Genomic DNA, 15,369 nt, shown 5'->3' on the forward strand with positions numbered 1-15,369 from the left:
TTGGTAAGGGGAAAAAAATGGCAACACAATGAAAGCTGAAGACGGTAAAAAAAGACAATGGAAAGGCAGCGCAATATTGTGCCAAAAGAAATTTCATTTAGAAAACCATCCATCCATTGCTGATCATCATACATAATTAGCCAGCAAACAAACACCCCCCCTCCCCTCCCCCTCGGCTTCTTCTCCATGAACCCAGAAACCTTGTCCTACCTCGTTTGGAATCCAGTGCTTGGTTTCCTCTGCATCTACAGATGATGTTTTACTCACCAGTTCTCTCGAGAAAAATCCTTCCTCCCTGACAGGTGATTTTAAAACAATCCCATCGTTCATGTTTCAGCTGAGGCAGACGCGATCAAGTCCCCCCTGTCTGCATGTAATTTAGCCGTGAGCGGACAGAGGAAGCGAGAGAGAGAGAGAGAGAGAGAGAGAGAGAGAGAGAGAGAGAGAGAGAGAAGAGAGAGAGAGCGGGAGATGGAGAGTGGTCCACAGTCAGGAGACAATAGTGGAGGAAAAGCTCTCCCAGCAAGGAGCCTATCACAACAGTGGCTGGATTCTGATTGGCCTGAGAAATAGTACGGTCCTACAGCTCCCCCTGTCTGCTCTGTCTGAGTCTGTGATACAAATACTTTCAGACACTTCGGCAAAAAGGCCAGCTTTTTTGCACCAGATGCATTCTGTTAGCTGGCATTTAGTGAACTTGGTGGCCTCATGAAGACAGCGACATGGAGGAGGACAGGAAGTAGCAGAAACCTTCAGAAACTTTGCCAAAGGATAGCAAGAAGCGGTTCCAATGAGTTCTGGGGATTGTCGTCTATTAATCTTCTTATGTAAGCAATGAAATAAACTCAAACACCAACTCCAGGCTGGACTCCCTGTTTATTATCATCTACCACCACCACACAGTTTACTTCCAACACACCTGGTTCTCAAAGTTTTAATTAAGTGGATCAGGTGTGCTGGAGCTGAAAATAAACTTTTGAAATCTCCCCAGGAGCTGAATAGCTGGACTGCCAGGTTCTAGGAATCATCATCATCATCATCATCATCATCATCATCATCATCATAATAATAATATCCACTGAGAAACAGCAACAGAACAATGCCATGATCGTGTCAGGGACTGTATACCAGTGGTATACCAGATCACACCGAGCATTTGACAAACACTGCATCAAAACTACTGATCGATGAAAAACAGCAGCTCCAGTTTTTTAAACATGAATCATGACGACATGAATCATAAATCATGATCCTGCAGGAGATCATTTCTTGCTGCCAACAGCATTGACTTTCACTATTTTTTTTATTTTATGCTTTATAGTCGGATTAGCAAACAGTCTAGAATTCATGTCAGATTGATGCCTCTTATCAAATACTCATGAACTACTAACTAAGTTTAAAAGGTGTCCATAGATTCATAGTTCAAAACACTTAAAGTGATTTGCTGAAAAAATTAAGTGATTATTAAATTTTAATGACAGCAGGTAGCATAATACATCAAAGTTCGATCTAGGACATAATTACGTCATAAATCTAACAGATACTAGATCTTGAAGCAGCAATTGTATAATATCAGTGCAGCTTATATCGTGTATTCTGAGATCTAGGAGGATGCTTTGTGCAACCAGGACAAATTATGTTCAAATGATCATTGGCTATGATTCAAAATTATTATTTTTTTTTTATTCATTTTAACTTTTGTAGCACTTTTAACAATGGTCACTGTCTTAAAACAGCTTTACACAGATAAAGCAGTAATAAAAGAATGTACAAGTTCTTTATAACTATAATACTGTCCCTAATGAGTGAGGCAGTGGCGAATGTGTCTCAATTCTGATTAATCATCTGTAATTTGTTCTGATATGTAATAGTTTCTATAGCATAAGTGAGAATTATCATACATTCCACAACACAAGTGTAAACAGATAAAATAGTTTTACTCAAAAAATAGTTTTATCAATTTTGTACACAGGACCTGTCTGCACCTGGTCTGCTATCGTTTTTGTGAGACACATGCACATTCCTTTTTTACATGCAACATACTAGGTCATTTAAATGTATTAATTTTCACCAGCAATAACAATATAAAATACAGCTGAGTAGCATTTATTCTACTTTGCATGTTTATATATATAACATATATATATTAGGAGAACGTCCTAAAGTATCTTATGATCTTATGATATATATATATATATATATATATATATATATATATATATATATATATATATATATAGACGCTCCCCACTTTTACGAACATTCACTTTACGACCTTTTGCGGATACGAACAAACCTGTGCAAAAAAGTGAAATTTGTTCGCAGTTGAGAAAATTCTAAATGGAGGAAAGCCGCCGCGAGCTAGTCATCGACTGTAACGGGTCTACATGATGCACACTGGACATGGGCGAATACATTTTTTCAAGTGATTTTTTTTTTATACATTTTTCTTACTTTTTGATTACGTAATACAAAATATTGTGTACAGTATTTTTATTATTTCGATTTGTTTTAGTGTATTTTATTGTTTATTTGATAGTATTTATAGCTCTTACATCATTAGCAGATATGCATAGTCAATAACAAAGACAGTAACAATTTACGAACAAATTCATGATACGAACGGTCGTTCGGAACGTAACTCATTCCCCACGTAAGGTGGGGAGCATCTGTATATACGCAACATGGCTACCATTCCATTCCTCAATGCCCTGCAATTCCATCTGGACTGCAGAACCGACTTCACCATACAACAAGACAATGAGCCAACGCAGAGTCGGCTGGAGTGTAATCTCTCGTGGAATGGCCTGCCCAGTCACTGCACCCAAATCATATTGAACTGCTGATATTGTTAGAAGCAAACTGTCCAAATCCAAAGAGTGTGTAATTCTAACGAAGATTGCACATTTGCTACTATTTGCACTGATAGACGCTAAACTGCACTTCGTTGCTGTACTGTGCAACTGCAATAAAGTTGCATCTATCCATCTAAAGCTCGTATTCATTCTAAGGAAGATTTAAAAAAACCTGTAAACATATATTTGTTTGGTCAAAGTAAATTGATTGAATCAAAGTAAAAATATTAAATGACCGGGGTTTTGTGTTAAAGTGTAAAAACAAAAGGAACATGCACGAGTCTCTCAAAAACCATAAAACACTGACAAACTTTTTACAGCTAATTTACTAGCATTGTGTTTCATTCCTTACACATCAAACCAGCATGTGTCATTGTTTTAATTGTAGACATTAATAAAGAACTAACTTATTAACTTATAACTTATTTCTTGAACATTGAACATCAGATTGCACTGCCATGCCCAATATATGCAACAATAATAAATACAATGTTGTCATAAATGCAATAATGAGTGTATCAAATCAACTCCATTAGCTTTATTCGTGCTAGACTGAGCTATCCTAGTTGTCATCTACATATGGTATGGGATGGCTGTTGAATTGAGGTCCGACGTATTAGACGTGCAAAGATGAAATGCTAAGCATTAATAGAACGGCGAGGCTGATTTAACGGCAATGATCTTCCTTCGTGCAGTATGTGCGTAAATAAAACCGGACGTCATTGTGCTCGGCGCTTCTGATGGTTTTGAGAGACTTAAAGCCTGTTAACACTGCTAGTGGAAAAAACATTTAAGAGGCTAAACGAACACTCTGGCTTCTTTCCACATTATAGATGTGTTCTCTTCGAAGAGAGCGTTGTCTGAAATCCTAGCTGAGCAGACTGCACAGCACCAATACGGTGTAGGAAAGAAAATCAGCCTAGGTGACCTTGGTGTATGGAATAAAATTCTAGGCTTGCTTCCAAATACGTAAAGAAAAAAAATATAAAAAAAAAAAACGAGCCTGTTTCCCCAAATGCGCCCTGGCACAAAGATCACGGTAAGATGACAGAGAGTGTTGCTTTGAGCCGCTGAAATTAGCATAACACTACAGAGCTTTCTGGGAAAGCGGCGACAGATTATAAACCCCTGATCGCTCGCACGTGTCTGCTAGATGATGGAGGCTTCATGCTGCTGTGCTGGAAATCTCTTTTTTCATTGTCAAAACCAAAAGCTTTGATGTGTGTAAATTGGTGCTCATATATTTCCTGCGCTGTCATGCTACGGAAATAAGATGTAAAAAAAAAATAGTAGTAAAAAAATTAAAAAAGAGAGAGAGAGAGAGAAAAAAAGGTCTGAGCTGTGAAAGGCTGAGTGTAGCAGATTGAGCAGAGGCTCATCGTTTGTCAAAAGCCACTGTCAGGGTGAGCAACAACAAGACCCATAATGTAAGCAGTCAGTAAAATGACTAAAGGAAATCACTCACTTAAACGGCTTTTCTCTCTACAGACTCTCTCTCTTTCTCTCTCTCTCTCTCTCTCTTGCTCTATCTCTCCATCTTTCTCCTCTCCGCACTGTTCCTCTGGGCTGTCACGTCACAGCTGCCTGCTCTGACTACTGATGACTGATGACTTCTTGATTAACAGATCAATAAATAGACATGCAAACACACATGAAAGACAATAAAAGGCTGAGAATTTGCCGGATCTTAACACACACACACACACACACACACACACACACACACACACACACACACACACACACAGACAGACATACACACACCTATAAACACACACAGACCTGTCAACCTGGTGAAGAGTAGAAATATGTAATACATTTTCAATAGAGCTCTTCCACAGATCACTTGTCTGAGGTAAAACAACAGTGTGCTCTGTGTATATATTCAGGGATTTACAGACACTGTAAGAATGCTAGACAGTAGAAAAAACAAAACAGAGACGATATGACTCATTTCTAGGCTAAACACAATATCAACCAAGTCTAAGTTTACTCATAAGCACTTTTTATGTCGCCATATAAAACACAAATCTGTACATTGCAATTAATAATAAACACATCATGGCGTGTGTAGTTATAGGAGATAATTAATGTTCTATGTTGATATATAGTACATCGTTTTAATAGAGTCCTGATTTGCCTTAACATTTGTACACGTGCATGTACGCACTGCAGTTCGTTTCTTTGTAACCGTTGCTTTCGCTACTTTCAGGTCATCCTGCAACTCTTTTTGTCTGATTGCTGCCTTCTTTCTTACCTTTCCTCATCATTAGTTTAGGTGTGGAATTTTAAATCGATTCACTCAGTGTATACAGCGGGGAAAATAAGTATTTGACACATCAGCATTTTTATCTGTAAGGGGATTTCTAAGTGTGCTATTGACACAAAATTTCCACCAGATGTAGCCATCAAGCCAAATATTGAATTCATACAAAGAAATCAGAACATTTAAGTATACAAGTTGAGTCATAATAAATAAAGTGAAATGGCACAGGGAATAAGTATTAAACAAGGTGCAAAATGGCATAAAAAGCCAGGAGATCACCTGAAATCTGTCAGTATTGAGAGAGAAACCCTCCAGCCCCTATCAGTACTAATTGATATCAGATGCTTTAGTCCTAATTGATGGCCTATAAAGGCTTCTCATTACCCAGGAGGCACACAGGAACGACTTTATGATGGGTAAAAGCAAAGAACTCTCTCAAGATCTTCGTAATCTTATCGTTGAAAAGCATTTTGATGGGAATGGTTATAGGCGCATTTCCAGAATGCTGAATGTTCCTGTGAGTACTGTGGGGGCCATTATCCGGAAATGAAAAGAGCATCAGTTCACCATAAACCGGCCACGATCAGGTGCTCCACGTAAGATCCCTGTCCGAGGAGTCCAAAGAATAATCAGGAGAGTTCACCAAGAGCCAAGAACCATTCGGGCAGAACTTCAGGAAGACCTTGCTTCAGCAGGTACTGTTGTTTTAAAGAAAACTATAAGCAATGCACTGAACCGCCATGGCATCCATGCACGCTCACCACCAGACTCCATTGCTGAACAAAAAGCATGTTGAGGCTCGGTTAAAGTTTGCGAAAGAGCATTTGGAGAAGCCTGTGGATTATTGGGAGACTATAGTATGGTCAGATGAAAGCAAAATTGAACTTTTTGGCAGTCATTCTACACACCATGTTTGAGAAGAAATGGCACTGCCCACCACCCCAAGAACACCAAACCAACAGTTAAGTTTGGGGGTGGAAGCATCATGGTTTGGGGCTGCTTTTCAGGAAGAGGTACTGGCAGACTTTATATTATTGAAAGCAGGATGAATGGAGAAATTTAACGGGACATTCTGGATAAAAATCTGCTGCCATCTACCAGAAAGCTGAAAATGAAAAGAGGGTGGACATTTCATTGAGACAATGATCCCAAACACAAGGCCAAGGAAATAATGAAGTGGTTTCAAAGAAAGAAAATCAAGTTGCTTAAATGGCCCAGTCAATCACCTGACCTAAATCCCATAGAAAATCTATGGAGAGAACTGAAGATCAAAGTTTATGAAAGAGGCCTAAGGAACCTTCAAGATTTAAAGACCATTCGTGTGGTAGAATGGGCCAGAATCAGTCCTGAGCAATGCAGACGACTGGTCTTTCCATACAAAAGGTGTCTAGAAGCTGTAATCACCATCAAAGGCTTTTCTACAAAGTATTAAATAAAGTGTGTTCAATACTTATTCCCTGTGTCATTTCACTTTATTTATTATGACTCAACTTGTATACTTAAATGTTCTGATTTCTTTGTATAAATTCAATATTTGGCTTGATAGCTACATCTGGTGGAAATTTTGTGTCAATAGCCCACTTAGAAATCCCCTTACTGATAAAGATGCGGATGTGTCAAATACTTATTTTCCCCGCTGTATATTCAGTTTTTTTGTGAACCATTTCTCTGTTCTGACTACAAAGATTTGCCCTCGGTGTGTATAGGAAGAATACACTATATAAACAATAGTATTGGAACACCAGATTTTTAAGCCACTAAGTTGAAAGCACATAATTGTATGACAATGCTTCTGTACACAAAACCAGCTCCATGAATATATAGTTTTTATGGTTTGGATGGTGTAAAATCTTTAGTGGCCTGCCATAGAGCTTTGAACTCAACCCTATTAGGGATTTTCGGGATGAATTAAGATGCAGACTGCACTCCAGGCCTCCTAACCCAACATTAGTACCTGAGTTTGCTAATGCCCTTGTGGTTAAATGAACACAAATCACACTCCAAACTCTAGTGGAGCATCTTCTCAGAAGAGTGGAGGTTATTATAACAGCAAATGGGGATTAAATGTGGAATGGAATGCAGTACGGTTTGAATCTCGTGCCTACGGTTTATCACGGAATTGCATTTGCCACATAACTAACTTGTTTAGCTGATTTTCCCGGTCTCTCGTGGATAGCACGATAGAAACTTAAAAAACTTATTGGGAATTGTTTTTATGAAGTTTTTTATGTTCAAATAATGAAATTTACAAATAAAAATATAATTATTAATTATGAAATGTTAATACATGAAATAGCATTTTTGGGGTGGAGTCCGTTTATCGCGGTGGATTACTGTATTCAAAAAGCACATGCCCTTCTTATAGTCAGGTGTCCACAAACTTTTGTCTATATAGTATGTTATGTACAGTAATTAATAAGAATATGCTCATGTAAACTTAGTTTTTACATCCTAAATAAAACAGGTGCTGCAGCTTACGCCACAGATGCTTGGTGGTTACCATACACTTCAGTTAATACGCACATTTTTCTACCCCTTTACTATGATGTTGGATTCTGAAGAAACAAACACCATTGTGTAATAACTTTGTAATGATCATTATAATTAAAATGATTTGTAATGACTGGTTTTAACACTGGGTTGAACACAGATTTTTTTTACTCTAAAAATGACCAAAAATAACTTTTTTTGCCAAAATCTTTCAATGTCTTTCCTAAAAAACCCTAACCCTAGTTAACTCACTTTCACTATATACTTGTCAGATGTTAGCTACTTCAAAAACACTTCGAAAGGTAGTTAGTTCAAGTTAATCATTTCAAAACATTCTCCAATTAACTTGACAGAAAGGAAATCTTTCAAGCGAGAAACTCGAATATTCAGCGGGTCAGTTCATATTGAAAAGTTCAAAACCATTTCACATGATTCATTTATTTACCATTTCTATTGGGAAAAATTCTGAAAAAATCTCTTCAGAATTTATGAGTAATTGCAGCTTTTTGTAATGTTTATACAAAATGTGTAGATTCTGCACATTTTTGATCCTTTAGTGAACAAGATACCTGGCAGACAGACAATATAAGGCCTCACTAATTCAGAAAGTTGATTGAGGCTTCATTCATGTGGAGATAATTGTTTATATAATATATGGCAATATTCCACAGACATGACTGATCATTGGCACATGCCTGGAGCTTCAATCTCCTTTCTGCATTATTAATATTATTATTAGCATGAATCATCCCTAAACCTCACATGTTGTGTAATCTGCTAGTTAGGCTTGCTTAGATGAATGTCTAGCTTCTAGCTTGCTCTTTGAATGAGAATCTAACCTTATATTAAAGGGTGATATTGCAAAATGCTTATATTTTGATTGTGTTAATGGTATTACCTTGACAGAGAGAAACTCTCACACTGTAGATATGTGTGTGTGTGTGTGTGTGTGTGTGTGTGTGTGTGTGTGTGTGTGTGTGTGTGTGTGTGTGTGTGTGTGTGTGCAGGTAGGTGGGTGCCCGGGGGTTGGGGACCACTGATTTAGTTTAAATGCTTTTAGGAACTGTGCAAATGTGTTTAATGATTAATGATTAAATATGTTACATGTGCAAATAATTTAACATTAAGCTTTGTATTGTAATTTATAAACCATTTGCAGAACTTTAGTGTAAATTAAACTTTTTTCTAGCGCATATATCGCTTGGCTTCTCCTTATTCTACTCTTAATATGTACAATAGAAAACCCGTAAGCCAACAAACCAACAACAATATGGTAACAAGATCTGAAATTTCCTTTATGATAGATACAAACAGGGATCAGCAAAATTATACAAATAATTTCTTTCCTTAAAATATTTTAAAAAATCATGCTACCTGTCAGGGATCCAACAGCCACACCTTCACTAGAACCACACATTCCTCCTAGCAGCTCCCCATCCTACTAATTACACACACCTGACACTCATCAGCTCACCCACTATATAAGCACACACTTCCAAGCACCCCCTGTCCGTTCTACCGATTAGTCTGGTGAACATCTCAGGACTTTACTGACTACCATTCCTATGGACTTATCTCGTTGAGGATTTACTCTGTGGATTTATCTCATGGACTACTCTTTGCTGCTGTAATTCTGTGTTCCCGTGTTTACAGCTGGTTTGGTTTCTCTACTTTCCCTAATTTCATTATAGCACCTCCGTTCTGTCGAACTTCGGCTTCTGCTTGTTCTTCCAGCTTAACACTACCAGGGTTGAAAAACAAACTTTTCATACAGTTTATTACTACAGGTAGATTACACAAACTGTACACACCGAACACATTCAAGATTTCAATAGAACTGTGGTATTACTGGGAACAAATGCTGTTGAATTTTTTATACCTCTGAAGCACTTTAGGACTCTGGACTTAAAATTACATCAAGATTATTAATATCAACATTACTGATATAAAATGATGAGAAGCAAGGATTTGACTCGAGCTATCACTCTTACAGTAAAACTGGATCGTCCATAATAGTCTGCAATTTATCTCCGTATTGATTTTGGTAAATGGCGGTGAGGTTAATAAAACATTTCGCGGTGTTTTCCGTGTGCGTTTTTTTTTCCGACAGTGTAATCATGGCTGACACTCTTGCCCTTGAGGAAGACAAGAGAACATGAGAGCGAATTATTGATCCGGCGAAAGTTTTTCCTCTCTGAAAAGCTGACGAACTGTGAAGCTGATCCTGATACCGAGCGTGAGGAAAGAGAGAAGGAAAAAAAAAACATCATGCCATCTCGATCAATAACTCAGGTACATGATGTGCATCTGATTAAACAGTGTATATACACACACTGGGGGAGTGGTGGCTCCAGCGGTTAAGGCGCTGGGTTGCCGATCGGAAGGTCTGGGGTTCAAGCCCCGGTATCGCCAAGCTGCCACTCTTGGGCCCTTGAGCAAGGCCCTTAACCCTCTATGCTCCGGGGGTCCCTTACGAGGGAGATATCAAGGTCCGTGACGTCGGAGTGACGTGGGACCGCCTTCCCGTGGGCTCACCACCTGCAGGAGGGACCGTAAGGGACAGTGCTGTAAGGATTGGGCAGCAGTCGAAGGCGGGGGCCTGCTTAGACTGCTGCCCCCGCGACCCGAATTACGGATAAGCGGGAGAAAATGAATGAATGAATGAATATACACACACTCACATGCATGCACAAACACAAAGACTGCTTCCTTCTGTATCGCTCGTATCTACGTTCGTGCTTCTGTTCTACCTGCAGAAGAACACCTGAGACTGCTGACATCACATCATTACACCTCAATTCCTCTCTCTGAACTCTACTCTCAGGCCTGCCATAGAACTAGCACATTACTCTGCAGAGGATACCTACAGCTGTCGGTCTCGTCCCTTTCACCTGCACGACGTGAACGCGGTCGTTCAGCAGCAGGGGGACGACATGACCGCTGCCTCTGACTCACTCTGTTGATCCTGAAAGTGTAGAAGTGTGCACATTACTCTGTGCCACCGCTTGCCGCTGCTGATTACAAGACAAATAAAGGACATATCAATCAGCATGGCTCATGTCAAACTGCACAGCACTGCACTAAACTCACAATCTGACACTTTTTTCCTTTTTTATTTTTATTTATAGCACCAGCATTCACTGCCAATCAAGCAGAGACGTGAGTTCTGTGCTGTAACTTTAGCTTTCGAGTTACGAAATCATAGCAAGTCACCAAAGCCCAATGCCTGCTCACACAAAGACCTGTTTCTATCCGCAATAAATGATATTCATGTGCAGGTAATTGTGTGCTTTCCTAGCTAGCTGGCTAATCATACATTTAGGCTAACTTATGTAACATATCTAGCTAAGGTTGACTGCTAGCTCTTTAAAGCCATGTCCACACTAACTTTTTTTCTCTCTGTTTTGGTCCTCATTGAGACGGCACACTGAGATAGAGTGGATGGGGAGCGTTTTTTTTGAATGAAAATGGCATTTTTCAAATGAATCCTGTTTAGTGTAGACATAGCCTCAAGTTTAAGGGCTTGTCTGCAAGACGCTAGCGCTCATAAGACTTAGCTAGGAACTGAGCTGACTGTTCAGATTGATTCTTTTCCTAGAAAAGCACATTGTGAAGTGTTACTCCCCTTAATTCACAGCGTCTTCACTGATCGCACGGTTTCTAATGATTAAAGAACTTTTTACGTGCTTTTCATACACGTGTTAAAATTCCACAAAATTCCAGTAATGTGTTCCTCTCATCACTTACGTTATAACAGCTGTATATAGTCATTATCGTGAAAAGAATTCAAATTAATTAAAATAATTAAAAATGTATACGGTAAAAATCCCTCACGGAAAATGTACCGTGTCAACGTGTGATTACGTGTGAGTTTCCACCGTACGAGTCCTTGAGTTCGGCGTTTTATCAGAACGACTCCATTAATATAAAGCTGCGAGCTGAATTACTGTCAGAGCTGCTTGATTAATGAGAATCAAGAACTCGACAGCGACGTGAGACATTTAAGGCGCGGGAGAAGTGTTAATAAGCATTAATATAATTAATTAACTCGCTCCATCACTGCTGTATCGTCATTCCATTCTTCCTGTGAAATTTTAACACAATAACATGTATATCAGCTACGCAGGGGGAAAAAAAGAGCCTGTCAATCATTGCTCTGCCATTTTAAAGACTCAAACATGTTAATTGAAATTTTTTTAAAGCAGCAGTAACGGATGCAAGCAGGGATTCATTTATGTCCTCTATAGTACATGTCTTAGGAGGCCCTGATAAAGACGAGATGAAGCCTGAAAGCTCTCGGTCCTAAACGTGTTTAAGGAGGCAATGAAACAGCTACACTTTTTGAAAATAAATGGCTGCGGAGACTCGCGTTCTTTGGATTGAACTGAACACACTAATGTGTTCAGCCTGGTGCCTATTAAGAAGATGGAGATCATTTCATCTGTATACATTAAAGCCAGGCTTTTATTTGTTAACACAGGAAAGGAAGTGAGACGTTCATAACGGCATGAAAATGACATTGCACTAATGATGGCGTTAGATAACTTGTTCAATCAGCGTAATGCACAAAACCGCTTTTCGAAGCTCTGGCCGCGTTTGGAGCGGCTTCACAAGTAATGTCGCAAAGAAAACTGGCAGGACGTATTGGAAGAAAATCATGAATCTTTTGAGAGGGGAAAAAAATGCTCATTCTAAATCCACACTGTTTTGTTTTTTTTTTTTAAATCCACAGATTATGTGAAAAGACTAATGTTACTCTCAGCTCATCAATCTATTAATTGAATGATATTAATTAGTCACTGATTGATATCTAATAAATTATTATGAGCCCAAAACTTTAATTTCAACGACTTAAAAAAGAATCACGCAAACAAGGCCATGGGTGCTGTAGGCAAATTAAAGTCATTAGTTTCTTCCATCGTTTTTCCCTCTCATAATGTTCTGCTTGATGTTGAAATTACCCTGAACTGTATGTTCGTGCTAAGTAGATACCACCAACCGGCAATGAAGGTTCTAGTTTGAATGACGCCGTGGGTGAACCACTGCATGACCCAACGTCTCTCCCATGGATTAGTTCCAGCTTTAAAAAGCTCCTCTCTGTTTCAGCTGCCGTCACTGGATGAGTAGGAACATATTCTCAGAGCAGTCCACAAATTTGTTATCATTTCTGAGAGCTCACTTTCATGTAGAAATATCACCCTAAATGCATTTATTGCACAATTATTTTCACTTGTCATTTTGAACTGTTTATCAAACTCTCAGAACCAAGAACCATAAACTCTAATTGCAGCCATAAGATTCTTACAACATGCATATCATTATAATAGAGGTCTTTCATTTGAGCCTTTTAGGCTGCACTGGAGATTCCCCCCTTACTAAACTTACAGTTCAAGACCTTTTCAGTACAATTATAGAAAACCTTTATAACATCACCTCAATTAAAGGAACCCACATCAATTGTGTGCTGTTTAACTACAATCCAACTAGACTAGTTAAGATGTAATTGTTTTGTTACACACATTTAATAAACTACATACTATAAATTATGTTATGCAGCTAAAATAAATACTGTTGCTCCATGTCAAGTCAAGTCAAGTTTATTTCTATAGCGCTATTCACAACAGACATTGTCTCAAAGCGGCTTTACAGAATGTAAGAGTTAAGGTGAACGATGTGTATTTATCTCTGATGTGCAGCCGTGGTGACTGTGGCAAGGAAAAACTCCCTTAGATGTTATGTGGAAAAAACATTGAGAGGAACCAGACTCAAAAGGGGAACCCATCCTCATTTGGGTGATATCAAGAGGGTGATTATAAATCTTTAAAACAATACAGAACACTGGAGAGAGAGAACTAACATGAGCACTGGTATGTAAGATTATAATGTCCTTTCTACAGTCTTATACAGTCATTTGAGGCTATGGAACCAGCTCAACATTTGCGATCATCACAGATCCACCACCCACCAACACCTCCATTCCATGTAAACCTGTAAACACTCAAAGAGGTCCAATGTTTAAACTCCACATGAAGTCTCTAGATGGTTCGGGATGTTTGCGAGGTCGGCATCTACTTCTTTAAAGGTCCACAATCTTCCTAAATTGGTACGTGTAAAAGCATAGCAGGCAACAGAATAACCTGTGATATACAGTTTTAAGCCTATTTCATCAAATGCATTTGTCTATACTACCTTCTTATAACGAGATGAGATGATAGAGCTGCATACACACCTTTACCTTTTGCATGTTTCCCCCCTACTGCGTTCCTCTTTTTCCGAATTGGACTCCTGAAGGTTTAGATCTTTTTTTTGTAATCCATCATTTTAATTTGGGTTCAGTTCCCTTACTGATGTGACGTCACCCAAACCTTTCTGAGTGTATGAGTGAGGAACCTTCTCCAGGCAGTGGGTGCGCACTCCCAGGTTCATTGACCGTGACAGGATATAATACTTGATGCGACCGTGCCAATGAGCAGAAATAAAGGAAAAAAAGGAAAGAAAAAAAAAAAACAGATTTTTTTTTTTTTTTACATGCCCCCCCCAGGATGCTATGCCTTTCAAAACGAGTTTAAAACAGAGCACACACTCTACCCTAATTGGTGGATTGCTGTGTGTTTGACCAGTTAAGTTTTTATCCACTCATATATAAAAAGTGAACGACGATTTTTTGCAAAAGTAACAGTTTAGGGAAGAACCACATATGACTGGAAAAGTCAGGTGTCTCAATACTTTAGTCCTTATAGTGTATTTAAAAGGACAATAAAGCCACTTATCTTGACTTGACCATGAGGCATCTTGTGTTTCATTACACTTGTGTCTTTCATATCACCATTGTTTAATAACAGCAGATCAGCTGACCGACCCTAAACACACACATTAAACAAGTGGATTCTGTTGTTGTGGCAAACATGTTCCTTCCTCATGGTAAATAGTTTGGAAGACAATCCCACCCAGCTCATACTGCAATACCCGTCCATCTGCTGGAAGAAGGTCACAGTTATTTGTCAGAGAAAACATCTTGAATGTAGGGTGCTCACAGTGCATGAAGCCTCTTCGATAGCCAAAACAGCTGACCTGATTTCACATCAGTGACATAATTTCCTCCCTCTTTGTGCAACGGTCGGAGGCTCTTATGAAATCCTCTTGACACTTCGCATTTGATGAAATAATCATCAAAAAGATATTCAACCTGAATAGATCTGAATACATCTTACCACTAAACAATTCACTGATTAAATATGTCAGCTCTTCTTTCCTTGCGTCAGGATTTGTATTTTGAGCGCCCTTGAAAGGTCACGTGGCCAAAGGTGTTGATTTGTTTTCTATAATAGCAGCTTTTATATTATCGTTTCTATAGTAACACCTTACAGGGCTCGTGCGGTAGACGCTCTAAATAAACAGATTCAAATGTGATAAATGGCTGATGTGAAGTTTTCTGTGATGGGATATTTATGAAAGGAGTCTCCGGTGTCTACGAAGTTTTGTACCAAACAAAGGTAAAACTTTATTTACCAGCCCTGGACTGTGAGCACAACAGAAAGCTTTGCAGAAAAAGAGAAAAAAAAAAGCGTGGCTGGTGGATGAACGATTTTATAGCTTATTGCTGTAATAACTGTAAGTAGTAACAGGAACGAAATTCCACACTATAAACTATAAACCAATAAAATGCAAAGCATGTCGTTCTTAAATATTTAAGTGTCTGCAGTAAAAGAGGAAAAAACACGTCATACAGCATTGAAAAATACTCAGCTTTGAGTTGCT

General features: G+C 38.7%; 1 protein-coding gene across 30 annotated transcripts in view; it reads right to left on the bottom strand.

Moving 5' to 3' along the window:
* magi2b (membrane associated guanylate kinase, WW and PDZ domain containing 2b) overlaps positions 1–15,369 on the bottom strand; it is a 163,021-nt gene that overhangs the window by 135,882 nt on the left and 11,770 nt on the right. For 8 of the 30 annotated variants that reach the window (XM_083560840.1, XM_083560838.1, XM_083560836.1 and 5 more), the window contains exon 1: positions 268–442. The exons of 19 other annotated variants lie outside the window; for them this stretch is intronic. The gene's annotated coding sequence lies outside the window, so the exon portion shown is untranslated. Of the gene's footprint in view, positions 1–267; positions 522–15,369 lie in introns of those variants that run through there. 3 more of the 30 variants (XM_083560833.1, XM_083560834.1, XM_083560837.1) reach the window with 3 other exon arrangements.

Source organism: Silurus aristotelis, assembly GCF_946808225.1.
Source record: "Silurus aristotelis genome assembly, chromosome: 14".
Taxonomy (NCBI): domain Eukaryota; kingdom Metazoa; phylum Chordata; class Actinopteri; order Siluriformes; family Siluridae; genus Silurus; species Silurus aristotelis.